Raw genomic sequence first — 12,523 nt, forward strand, 5'->3', positions numbered from 1 at the left:
ACAAGAGAAGGACAGCAAGAGGCAGGGTCTTCTCCTGGTGCCCTGAGGGTCTGCCCCTGTCCAGCAGTGTTGTTAAGCTCAAGTTTGGGTCCTGTCTGGCCTCCCAGCCTTGGGAGTTTAGTCTCTGCAGGCTCAAACTCCTTGCTTGTGGCCTGTCTCCCCGAAGTTTTAACTCCAAGCCCATATAGGCTCCTTCTCAGATTCTTGTCCCTGCAGTGACCCTGAAAAATGGACATCAGCACCTCTTCACTCACCACCTTCCTTTTCCCTGGGTCAGACCCCCCAGGACCAAGGTCAGGGCGTCTTTCTGGACACAGAAATCTCAAGCCCAAGCATTCCTGCAAGAATTCTGGGGCTGCAGGAAGAGTAAGGAGCAGCTGCAGCTGAAAGTGCCAAGCAGGGGGAGAGATGGGAGCTGCAAGCTGCACCAAAGGACCTGGCCCAAACACCAGAAGTGGCTGTTAGGAAAAGGTGGAAGGTGCCACAAAGCTGCTGCTGCACCCCGAGCAGGAGCCAGCATTGAACACTCAGAGGGGCTGATGAAAGGCTGTAGATTCCCAACCCTGCACTCCAGGCTGAAATAGTCCAGCTCTGAGTCAGACCCTGGGACTCAGCTAGCTACTCCCAGCCAAAGTAGCTGGTGGACAGGGCTCCCTCCTGGGGGCAGATGCTGGCCAAGAGGTCAGTGTTGCTCCTGACTGCAAGAGACTACAATCCAGTTCCTCTTCATTCAGAGCTGGGAATGTTCTGGTGGCTCAGTGGCTGCCTTGTCCAAGGCTGATCCTTTGTGCCAGGTGAGTGGAAACAGCAGTGGGGGCTGCTGGAGAGCCACCCTCAGCAACAGGAGATGATGGATCTCCTCTTCTGAAGCTTTGCCCATGAAGTACAGATTTTAAGCAGTGTTTGTTTAAAATGTTCAGCCTGCCAGTTAAAAAAGAATACTCCTACACACCAGGAATGGAGGGGAAGATGGGCGATAGGGGCTGCATTCCCTGCTTGGAGGAGGGGGAGAGAAGCAAACAGGAGAAAGGTGTTTCCTCAGCATCCCTCCTGCTGGATGTGCAGCCCAAGACGTATGCCACCTGCACTGCAGCTTTGCCTGCCTCTCAGGCCCCACAACAGCCTTCAGGAGCGTTTTGCACCCTCCATCCCATGTGCAGGTCAGCCCAAAGACAGCTTAGGTGCTCAGAGGGCACAAAGAAGGTGAGGAGGTAAGGAAACACTCCCCTCTATACCCACCTCTCCTTACCTAAAAGCACAATCCTTTCTCTAATTAAGACTTCATCTCTTCAGCTAACGTGGCCAAGGGGCACATCAGTAGCAGGTGAAATCCAGGAGCGGTGGTTGAGATCTCCCTCATCAATGACAAATGCATCACCTCTGCTCTGGACACATCCCTGCCCTGCCAGTCACCAGCCCCTGGATTGCCACCTGATGCTGAAGAGGCAGGTAGGCCCTGGCTGCAGTACAAAGAGATTTCTCCTCTACCTTGCAGCACTTTCAGGCTAAGGCAGGTTTTCACTGTCTTCTGAGGTGGGTTTCAGGTGGAAGAGACTGCAGGTAGCACTGGTGAAGAGAGAGGACCCGGCTGCCCAGGGAGGTGGTGGAGTCACCGTCCCTGGAGGACTTCAAGAAAAGACTGGATGAGGCACTTAGTGCCATGGTCTAGTTGACTGGATAGGGCTGGGGGATAGGTTGGACTGGATGATCTTGGAGGTCTCTTCCAACCTGGTTGATTCTATGATTCTATGACTCAGCATGTCCTGTCCCAAGAAGCTCATTCAAATAATTGGATACATCTCACAGCAGGGCACGGGTTGCAGAGGGATGCTCAGGAAAGCACAGCTCTCCCCCCCCAGCAAACAGACACCAGAAGGGTGCTGCTAAGCACACATGGTGCCCTGGGCAGCTTGCTCTAGTGGAGGTGTCCCTGCTGACTGCAGGTAGTTGGACAAGATGACCCTTGAGAGTCCCCAAATCTGAGTTTGGGGGAAAATGCAATGAGGCTGATTTAAAAGTTATTAAATAATTTATTAATATACACAAAATAATTCCTCCAAACTTATTTACAACTCTCCACACAAGTTCTTGGATGCGGTTAGCAGAACTATTTTACAGAATGTCTCTGTACAATGGAATTTTGAAAGGTTTCAGAAAATGTCTTTAATAGAGACTCTGGCAGCTTCATTCACCACTTGTGAGGTTGATTAAAATCCTTCAGTAACTTGAACAAAGAATGAAGAATACTCACTAGTCCTGATGGCCGTGGCCCAAAACATAAGCAGGAAAATATTCAACAAAAGTCCTGTGGCAAATTCCACGTGGGCTGCAAAATGGAATCATCTGCTAGCTGAGGTGGCTGAGGTGGCTGAGGTGAGGGGTGGGCGAGCGGCAGGTGAGCGAGGAATGAACGAGCATGCAAGCTCCTTATTCACCTGTTCAGCCCCATTGATAGGGTAATGGCTGAGGCTAATGGTCTCATTGGCCACACAATCACCCAATCACCTCTGGCAACCACCCAAGTAGACCCAAAAATGGAAGAACCCACAGGCTGTTGTCTTCCAAAAATGGAGGGCGCATAGGCCTTGCATGCGACAGGGGCATGGTCCCCGTGGAACCCCTCTCAGACAACCAGACTAAACCAGACAGGGTTCCCTGGGTTTCTTTGTCCTGTTTTCCCGCCTCTAGCTGCAATGCAGACAGGCAGGTAAATAAGACAGGACATGCTTAAGCCCATTTTACATCCTTTGGGACTATTCACCACACCAGGCACGGGGGCAGGCAGTAACCCCGAAGCTGCTCAGTGTTGCTGCCCCTCTTAAGGGGGTGTGCGGGCCCCTAAATTGGGTCTGGCAGCATCCAAAGGGCCTGGGGATATGAAAGGCAGGGTGAGAGGCATCCAAAGGGCTGTGGGGCATATAGAGGCATCTGTATGCCTCTGGATTTTCCCCTGTGGACTCCTGGAGGTTCCCAAAGGATCTGGGCAGTGTCTCAGTGAAGATGAGTGGCCTCTGTGGGGTGTCACAGGATTTGGGTGGGATCTGAGTGGTTCCCGGTGACCTCTTTAGGGGTCTCTGTGGGGTCCCCCCACAGTACATGGGCTCTGCTGTGGAGTCTCAGGGCTTGGGGAGCTGAGGATTTGGGGGTCTGCCCCTCTGGTTTTCAGTGTCCAGGCGTGCCTGGACCCACCAGCCATTGCCCTGCCGGCATGTACAGGTGATCTGAGGGCATCTAAAGGGGTTTTGGGAGCAGCAAGGGGGTCTGAGGGCTATCGAAAGGTCTTTTGGGGGCATCTGAAGAGGTCTGGGGGCATCAAAATGGGGTTTGTGGGTATCTGAGGGGGGCGTGAGGCCTCTCACTCTTCCCCTTGGGGCTCCCGGGGGTGTCTGGAGGATCCCAGAGGAGTTGGGGGTGCTCTGTGAGGTTTGGTGTTCTCTGTGGAGCCCTCACAGTATCTGGGCTCGTCTGTGGAGCTGTGGGGTGTTGTGTTTGGGGTGCCTCAGGATTTAGGGAGGCCTTGCTCTGTATTTCAGTGTCCTCTGAGGGCCTGGGACCTGCAGCCATGCCCCGTGCAGGGTGTCAAGGCAGTCTGGGGGTGTGCAGAGGGCCTCTGAGGGTGGTAGAGAGGATCTGGGTCCTTGTATAGGGAGTCTGAGAGCATCTGGAGGGGTTATGGGCTCTCCAAAAAGGGTCTGTAAGCCTGTGAAGGGGGTCTGTGTACATGTGAGGTGAGTCTGGGGCTATCAAAGTGGGATCTGGGTGCATCTAAAGGGTTCTGGCGTCATATAGAGGTGTCTGGGGGGTCTCTGGGAAGCTATGCAAATGGTGTACGTGTGGCTGCTGTGACTAAGGGCAGCTACGCAAGCGGCGTAAGTCGCCGCTGTGAGTAACGACACTGCTCAAACTCCTCCTTTTTCCTTTTTTTTTCTTCTTTCCCCTTCTTTTCCCTTTTTTTTCCTTCTTTTTCCTTTTAAAATAAGTTTTCCTTCTTTTTCCTTTTTTCCTCCCTTTATCCTTTTCTCCTTTTTTAAATCCTTTTTTCTAATTTTTTCCCTTTTCTTTTTTCCCCTTTCTTTTCTCCTTTCTTTCCTTTTCTCTTTCTTTGCTTTTTTTTTCCTTGTTTCCTTTTTTTTTCCTTTTCTCTTTTTTCCTCTTTTTTTTTCCTCCTTTTTTCCTTTTTTTTCTCTTTCCTTTTCAGACAAGCACAAGCTCATCCAGGAGGAGCAGATCTTGAGGAACATCTCCACGAGACGCAGGGGGCAAAAGAGGCTCAGTCAGGTAAAGCTTTCTGTAGAGTTTGTGCTCCTTCTGGCAGTCAGTTGCACATATTCAGATGAGTAGAAGCATGGAGTTGTTCCTGTTGGAGAAGAGCTTCCAAATCATCCAGTGCAGCCCTTAAGCCAGCACTGCCAGGTCACCCCTAAACCATGTCCCTGAGCAGCACAGCTGTAGGACTTTTTGCTCCCCCCACGGATGGGGACTCCAGTACTGTGCTGGGCAGCCTGTTGCAGGGCCTGAGAACTCTTCTGGGGAGGAGACTGTTCCTCCTGTCCAATCTAAACCTTCCCTGGTGCAACCTGAGGTCATTTCCTCTCATCCTGTCATTTGTTAGCTGGGAGAAGGGATCAAGCCCAGCCTGGCTCCAGCCTCCAGAGAGAGGGCATCCACGACCTCCCTGGGCAAGGTGTGCCAGTGTCTCCCCAGCCTCTCTGTGAAGAACTTCTTCCTAATGTCCATTCTGAGTCTCTCCTTTTCCAGCGTCAGTCCCTTCCTTTTTGACTTCCTTACCAGAGAAAGGCTACTTTTTTTTCCCACGCTGTGAGCAGATCAAGAGGCTTAAATGAACATTTCTGCTCTGCTCCCCAAACTTCAGTTTGAGCTCCATAAACGTGGGGGCCAAAGCCCCCAGCGGTCAGAAACTGAGGCAGTAATCCACCCCCGTCTCTTTGCTTTCTTTCAATGCTGTTTTTCTCTTGTTTTTAGTCTGGTGAAGACTCTTCAGCTTCTAGGGGGACATGTCTGAAGCTGGATGTGCACGGAAAGCGAAGTGAGCGTGGCCAGTCCTCACGGTCTGCCCCTGCCACTCGTCCCCTTGCTGCAGTGTGGAGCGTGGCAGCTAGCAGGGTGAGTGCAGCTTGGCCTTTTCCAGATGGCACGAGGTGAAGTTTGTCCTTCCTCGTGTGGAGCTCCTAAGTGCGTAGGACACAGGTTTGCTGCATGGCAGCACTGGAGAATGGAAGCACGCTGAGGCTGTCGGACTTGCAAGCATCTCTGCAGTCTGTCTGTGCCAGTTTGCCATGGTTTGGAGCTCTGCCCCAGAGGGTTGTTCTGAGCTGCCTTTGAAGAGGTCTGCTGCAAATGAAGCCCTGCAGCTGAGCAAAGGCAGAGGCCACCAAGCTCAGCAGGAGCCAGCAGTGTGCACTTGTGGCTGAGAAGGCCAGCAGGATGCTGGGGCGCGTGCTGAGTGTGAGCAGCAGGTTGCGGGAGGTTCTCCTGCCCCTGTGCTCGGTCTTAGCGAGGCCAGCCCTGGGGTGCTGAGTCCAGTTGTGGGCTCACCAGTTGAAGAGAGACAGGAAACTACTGGAGAGAGTCCAGTGGAGGTGCCAGAGGTGCTGAGGGGCCTGGAGCAGCTGTGTGAGGAGGAAAGGCTGAGAGCCCTGGGGCTGCTGAGCCTGGAGAAGAGCAGCCTGAGAGGGGAGCTGATGAATGCTCAGGAGGAGCGAAAGGGTAGGGGCCAGGAGGATGGGGCCGGACTCTTGTGTGTGGTGCTCAGTCACAGAAGATGGGGCAGTGAGCTCTAACCTGACCCCAGGAGGTTGCAGCTGAATGTGAGAAGAGACTTCTTTGTGAGGGTGCTGGAGCCCTGGAGCAGGCTGCCCGGAGAGGCTGAGGAATCTCCTTGTCTGGAGGGATTCCAGCCCCAGCTGGCCAATGCTGGGCAAGCTGCTGTGGGTGCCCTGCTTTAGCAGCAGGATTGGACCAGAGGTCCCTTCCAACCCTAAAAATACTCCAAGCCAACAAACAAAAACCCCTCCAAAATGAAACTGCCAATAGTGACAAAAAGGTGAGAAAATGACAGTTTTCAAGAGCTCCTCACTCTGGAGTGAGGTGAGGGTTGGGCTCTTCTCTCTATTACCCTGAGACAGAAGGAGAGGAAATGGCCTGAAATGGTGCCAGAGGAGGGTCAGGCTGGAGATTAGGAAGAATTTGTTTGCCACAAGAGCGGTCAGGGATTGGCACAGGCTGCCCAGGGAGGTGGTGGAGTCCTTCTATGTCCCAGCACACATTCTCAGAGTTGTTTCATGTTTCAGAAGTATTCCCAAATATGGTTAGATTTCCAACAGAATTCAGAAAATATGCATGCACCTGCATAGGCAAAGTCTTAGAATATTCCCAAACCATATCAATCATTATCCAGAAAACATGATTGTCTCGGTTCTAGTTCCAATTTCCAGAGACTCAGATAAATTTAATAGAACCAATAACAATTTTATAAAGTGCCCTTCCTTCTTCCCCTTTTCTTTCCTAAAAGAAAGGAATTAGATGTGGAGAGAGAAAAGGTAAACACACCCAAATAAATGAATCTCACTCCATTTGGAAGTTAAAAAAGAAAAGTTTAACAATAACTCAAGAAGATGTCTGAGATAGGGAAGTTACAAAGGGTATAGGGAAGGGAAAGCAAATACAAAACGTATAAATACAACCTGATTGTGATGGTGATGGCTTTGGCTGCCTCATGGATGTGGTAAAACAAAGACAAACCAGGAACAGAATGGTGATGCTGGTATGCAGGGAGCAGGAAGTGCAGAGAGAGTGAACCAGCAAGTCCCCCTGCTTTTATGGGTCTTTAGGCAGGAAGGGGGAGTGGGCTAACCATCACCTGGTAGTGTTCAGACCCACCCCTGGGGAGGGGTCAAGTCCACCTAGGGTCAGGTTCAGGGTTACTCCCCCTGGAATGTTAACCCTATACAGTGATATGTTATGAGTTTACAAGTCCGTGACCAAAATAGCCATCCAAATGCTTGAATGATTAAAACTCTCAGAATGTCCATTTTTAACTTCCAAATCTTGTCTAAAATAATTATTTTCTATCTAGCCCCACGTTGAGATGTCTTGGTTCTAATTTAAATTCCCAGAGACTTAAATATATTTGATAGAACCAAATAACAACTTACAGAATGCCCTTCCCTCTTCTCCCTTCTTTCCCAAAAGAAAGAAATTAGATGTAGAGAAGAAAAAGTAAGCACACCCAGACAAATAATCTCACTCTGATTTGGAAGTTAAAAAGAAGAAAAGTTTAACAGTAAATTAAAAAGGCATCTGAGGTAGGGAAGTTACAAAGGTATAGGGAACAGAAAAACAAATACAAAGTGTGTAAATACAACAGGGTTTGGTGGTATTGGGTTTGTCCGCCTCATGGGTGATGGCCACATGGTAAAACAAAGAGAACCAGGAACAGGATGGTGATGCTGGGAAGCAGGGAGGCAGGGAGCACAGAGTGAGAGAGAGAACAGGAAGTCTCCCTGCTTTTATGAACCTTAAGACAGGAAGGGGGAGTGAGCTAACCATGAATCACCTGGTGGTGTTCAGACCCCTGCCCTGGGGAGGGGTCAAGACCACCTAGGGTCAGGTTCAAGGTCACTCTCCCTGGAGGGTTAACTCTGTACAACTTCCTACTAGACCAGGCTGCTCAAGGCCCCACCCAACCTGGCTTTCATTGAACAGAATGGTTTGGGTTGGAAGGAGCCTTAAAGGCTATCTAGTTCCAACGCCCGTACTGTGGGCGGGGATGCCTCCTAGACCAGGCTGCTCAAGGCCTCATCTAACTTGGCTTTTACAAACCAGAATGATTTGGGTTGGAAGGAACCTTACAGATCATCTAATTCCACCACCCTCCCCCACCCTGGCCATAGGCAGGGACACCTCTTAGTAGATCAGGCTGCTGAAGGTCCCATCCAAGCTGCCATTGAACATTGCTAAGCTTAGCGCCTCCTTCAGCAGCCTTTTCCTGTGTCTCACCACCACAGCTGCTTGGTATCACCAATGAGAGTTTGAGCTAATGACTTCCTTAAAGATGGAATAGTTTTCATCCTATATTACCAAGAAATGGTTCATTCTCTTTCTCTTGGTCATCTTCAGATGCTTGGAGAGTACACCCCCTCAGTGCTGTGCTGTGATCATGCTTTGCAGGGGTCTCATGACCTTTGAGGGTCCCTTCACAGCCTGATGCATTCTGTGGTAGAACTTGGAGCCTTCTGCTGTGAGGCCAGGCTGAGATAGCTGGGGTTGTTCAGCCTGGAGAAGAGAAGGCTCCAGGGAGACCTTCTGGTAGCCTTTCAGTCCTTGAAGGGCGGTAGTTACTTAAAGCTGGGGACAGAGTTTTGAACAGAGCCTGTTGTGACAGGACAAGGGGTGATGGTTTGAACTAAAAGAGGGAGATTTACACCAGATAGAAGTAAAAAACTTTACACTGAGAGTGGTGAGACCCTGGGGCAGGTTGCTCAGAGAGATGGTGGATGCCCCATCCCTGGAAGCATTCCCATTGAGGTTGATTGGAGCTTTGAGCAATCTGCTCTAGGATCATAGGATAGTAGGGGTTGGAAGGGATTGCCAGAGATCACTGAATCCAACTCCACTGCAGCTTCTCTGGGCAGTCTGCTCCAGGGTTCCACCACCCTCCCAAGTGTGATGGTTTGGGGGTTACCCCGCCCCTCCCACACTTTGTATTTGCCCCAGCTAACTCAGACGGCCTCTGGGAATATAGATGAAGCAATTTATTTACAGCTAGCAGAATTTACAAGCAGCTATTTACAATATATACAGTTATATACAATTATATACAGAAATATACAAAGGATAAACAATACAAAAAGCACAACTCCCCTCCCAGAAACCTGAGTCCCCAGGAGGGGCTCTCAAACCACCCCAACACCTCCCCCCGGCCCTCTCAACCTTACCCCAGTTCTCAGGAAGAAAAGAGGTGCAGCCAAGAGGTTAGGGAGCAAGGTTAGTAGGAGCAGGGTTAATGAGATGTGACCAGGTCCAAGGCAAAAGCAAGAAAGAAAAACAAAAATGGAGAAAAAGTCTTTCTTCTTCCCAGAGTTCTCAGCGTGACTGTGAGAGAAGTAGACACAATTGTTTTTCATTTCACTGCCCGTTATCTAGTTCTGTTACCAAAACATTCCAGCTTGCTTCAAACTAGCACAGTCCACCCCTTGTCTACTTCGCTCAGAGTATCGCTGAGAATTATCCAATCTAATCTAAACCAATATTTACACTAAAACAATATATATATAATTCAGTTCACACTTCAATCAGATGTAGGTGATTCAAAAGCTCAGAACAGGGACTCCCGGGTGATGTTGGGTTCGTGCTCACATACTGTAGATTCTATCGTAGATTCTCTCAGTGTTGGGCGCCGATGCTACCTAGAACAGAAAACTCCTAACAACTTGAATTTAAACTCTCTCAGCTAAAGTTAGATTTCTTTGTGGAATACACTGGATTTCACCATTCTCCTGCATTACCCAGTAGGTATGACCAGGACCTTCAGCAGAAACCACCCCTCGGACAGGTTTCCCTTCGCCCGAAGGAGAAAATACCCAAACAGTTTTCCCTAACAGATTCTTTTCACGTACAACAGGAACTTTATCACCGTCTACTGTTTGGACCAAATCTGATTGTGCAGGTCCTGCTCTGTTTACTGAACCTCTACTATTTACCAACCAGGTAGCTTCTGCTAAATGTTTGTCCCAGTTTTTCAGAGTTCCACCCCCCATGGCTTTTAGGGTGGTTTTCAGCAAACCGTTGTAGCGTTCAATCTTCCCTGAAGCTGGTGCATAGTAGGGTATGTGATAGATCCATTCAATACCATGCTCTTTGGCCCAGTTTTTCACAAGATTGTTCTTGAAATGAGTACCATTGTCTGACTCAATTCTCTCTGGAGTTCCATGTCTCCACATGATTTGTCTCTCCAAACCAACAATGGTGTTACGTGCAGTAGCATGTGGAACTGGATAGGTTTCCAACCATCCAGTGCTGGCTTCTACCATCGTCAGCACATACTGCTTGCCAGAACGAGATCGAGGTAAAGTGATGTAGTCAATCTGCCAGGCTTCACCATACTTGTACTTTGACCATCTCTCACCATACCATAAGGGCTTAATTCGCTTAGCCTGCTTAATAGCAGCACAAATGTCACAGTCATAGATGACTTGGGTGATAGCGTCCATGGACAAGTCAATTGACCTATCACGAGCCCATCGGTATGTTCCATCTCTGCCTTGATGTCCAGATGAGTCATGGGCCCACCGAGCTAAGAACAGCTCACCTCGGTGTTTCCAATCAAGGTCAATGTCAAGATCAGAGTTGGTATCAACTTGAGCAATCTTAGCAGCTTGGTCTGCCTTCTGGTTATGTTGATGTTCCTCAGTGGCTCTGCTCTTAGGCATGTGTGCATCTACGTGCCGCACCTTCACTGGAATTTTCTCCAGCCGTGCATCAATGTCCTGCCATAGATCAGCACACCAAATAGGCTTTCCTTTCCTCTGCCAACCATTCTTCTTCCAGTCCTTCAGCCAACCCCATAGAGCATTGGCTACCATCCACGAGTCGGTGTAGAGGTAAAGGATAGGCCAATTCTCATGTTCAGCCACATCAAGAGCAAGTTGAACAGCTTTTACCTCAGCGAACTGACTGGATTCTCCTTCGCCATCTTTCGTTTCGGTAACTCTCCTGGTTGGACTCCAAACCGCTGACTTCCATATTCGCTTGTTCCCAACAAGACGACAGGAACCATCTGTGAACAAAGCATAGTTCTTTTCCTGGTCAGAGAGATCACCATAGGGAGGAGCTTCCTCAGCACGAGTTATTTTCTCCTCTGGAGGTTTGGAACAGTCTGTGCCTTCCGGCCAGTTGGTGATCACCTCCACCAGACCAGGTCGGTCAAGATTACCCATTCGCGCTCGTTGGGTTATCAAAGCCATCCATTTAGACCAGGTTGCATCTGTGGCATGATGTGGTGATGAACCTTTGCCTTTGAACATCCAGTTTAGAACTGGCAGTCTAGGAGCTAAAAGCAATTGTGACTCAGTTCCAATCACTTCAGAAGCTGCTTTCACTCCCTCATAGGCTGCTAGAATCTCTTTCTCAGTTGCAGTGTAATTTGTCTCTGAACCTCTGTAACAACGTCCCCAGAAACCAAGTGGACGACCACGTGTCTCATTTGGAGCTCTCTGCCAAAGACTCCAAGTTGGACCATTGTCACTGGCAGCCGTGTACAGAATGTTTTTAATGTCTGGACCAGATCTCACAGGTCCCAGGCCCACTGCATGGAGTACTTCTCGCTTAATCTGATCAAAGGCTGCTTGTTGTTCAGGTCCCCACTCGAAATTGTTTCTCTTACGAGTCACATCATGCAGAGGTTTGACAATCTGACTGAAACCAGGAATGTGTAGTCTCCAAAATCCCACCACACCAAGAAAAGAAAGTGTGTCCTTCTTACTGGTGGGAACTGCCATGGTAGAGACTTTGTTGATCACATCCTGAGGAATGTAACGGCGACCATCCTGCCACCGCACTCCCAGAAACTGAATTTCTCTGGCAGGTCCTTTGACCTTGTCTCTCTTAATGGCAAAACCTGCTTGCAACAGAATGTCAATGATTTTGTTACCTTTCTCGAAGACTTCCTCAGCAGTTTGGCCCCACACAATGATGTCGTCGATGTACTGGATGTGCTCTGGAGCTTTACCTTTCTCCAGTGCATTGTGGATGACTGAGTGACAGATGGTTGAGCTGTGTTTCCACCCCTGAGGCAAACGGTTGAACTGATACTGGATTCCTCTCCAGGTGAATGCAAACTGAGGCCTGCACTCCTTTGCTATGGGAATAGAGAAGAAAGCATTAGCAATGTCTATGGTTGCATACCATTTAGCCTCCTTTGATTCCAGCTCGTACTGGAGTTCCAGCATGTCCGGCACAGCTGCACTCATGGGTGGCGTCACCTCGTTGAGGGCACGAAAGTCAACTGTCAGTCTCCAGTCGCCCGTAGGTTTACGCACAGGCCAGATGGGACTGTTGAAAGGTGAATGAGCTTTCTCGATGACAGCCTGACTCTCCAATTGACGAATCAGCTGATGAATGGGCAACAAAGAGTCACGGTTAGTTCTGTACTGCCTATGATGAACAGTTTGAGTTGCAATTGGCACTTCCAGGTCCTCTATGTCATGATGTCCCACAACTGCAGATTCATCAGAAAGTTCAGGTCTAATGGACAATTTCCATTTATCATCCTCAATCTCTACAGATGCTATTCCAAAAGCCCATTTGTGACCCTTAGGATCTTTGAAACAACCTTGTCTCAAAAAGTCAATTCCCAAAATGCAAGGCGCATCAGGACCAGTTACAATAGTATGTGTCTTCCACTCTTTACCAGTTAAACTGACCTCAGCCTGTATCTTAGTTAACTCTTGAGATCCACCAGTGATTCCAAAGATAGAAATGGACTCTGTCCCCTTACAATTAG

At 49.3% G+C, this 12,523-nt stretch overlaps 1 long non-coding RNA gene across 2 annotated transcripts; it reads left to right on the top strand.

Annotated features, from left to right (window-relative positions):
• Positions 1-881: 881 nt before the first annotated feature.
• LOC135173886 (uncharacterized) lies at positions 882-5,258 on the top strand. 2 transcript variants are annotated; one of them, XR_010301501.1, is made up of 3 exons: positions 882-1,449; positions 3,981-4,278; positions 4,984-5,258. It is a non-coding gene; the product is annotated as an uncharacterized LOC135173886 (long non-coding RNA). The 2 variants fall into 2 exon arrangements; XR_010301502.1 differs by having other exon boundaries at positions 4,199-4,278.
• The last annotated feature ends 7,265 nt before the right edge of the window (positions 5,259-12,523 follow it).

This window comes from Pogoniulus pusillus, unplaced genomic scaffold (genome assembly GCF_015220805.1).
Source record: "Pogoniulus pusillus isolate bPogPus1 unplaced genomic scaffold, bPogPus1.pri scaffold_114_arrow_ctg1, whole genome shotgun sequence".
Classification (NCBI taxonomy): Eukaryota; Metazoa; Chordata; class Aves; order Piciformes; family Lybiidae; genus Pogoniulus; species Pogoniulus pusillus.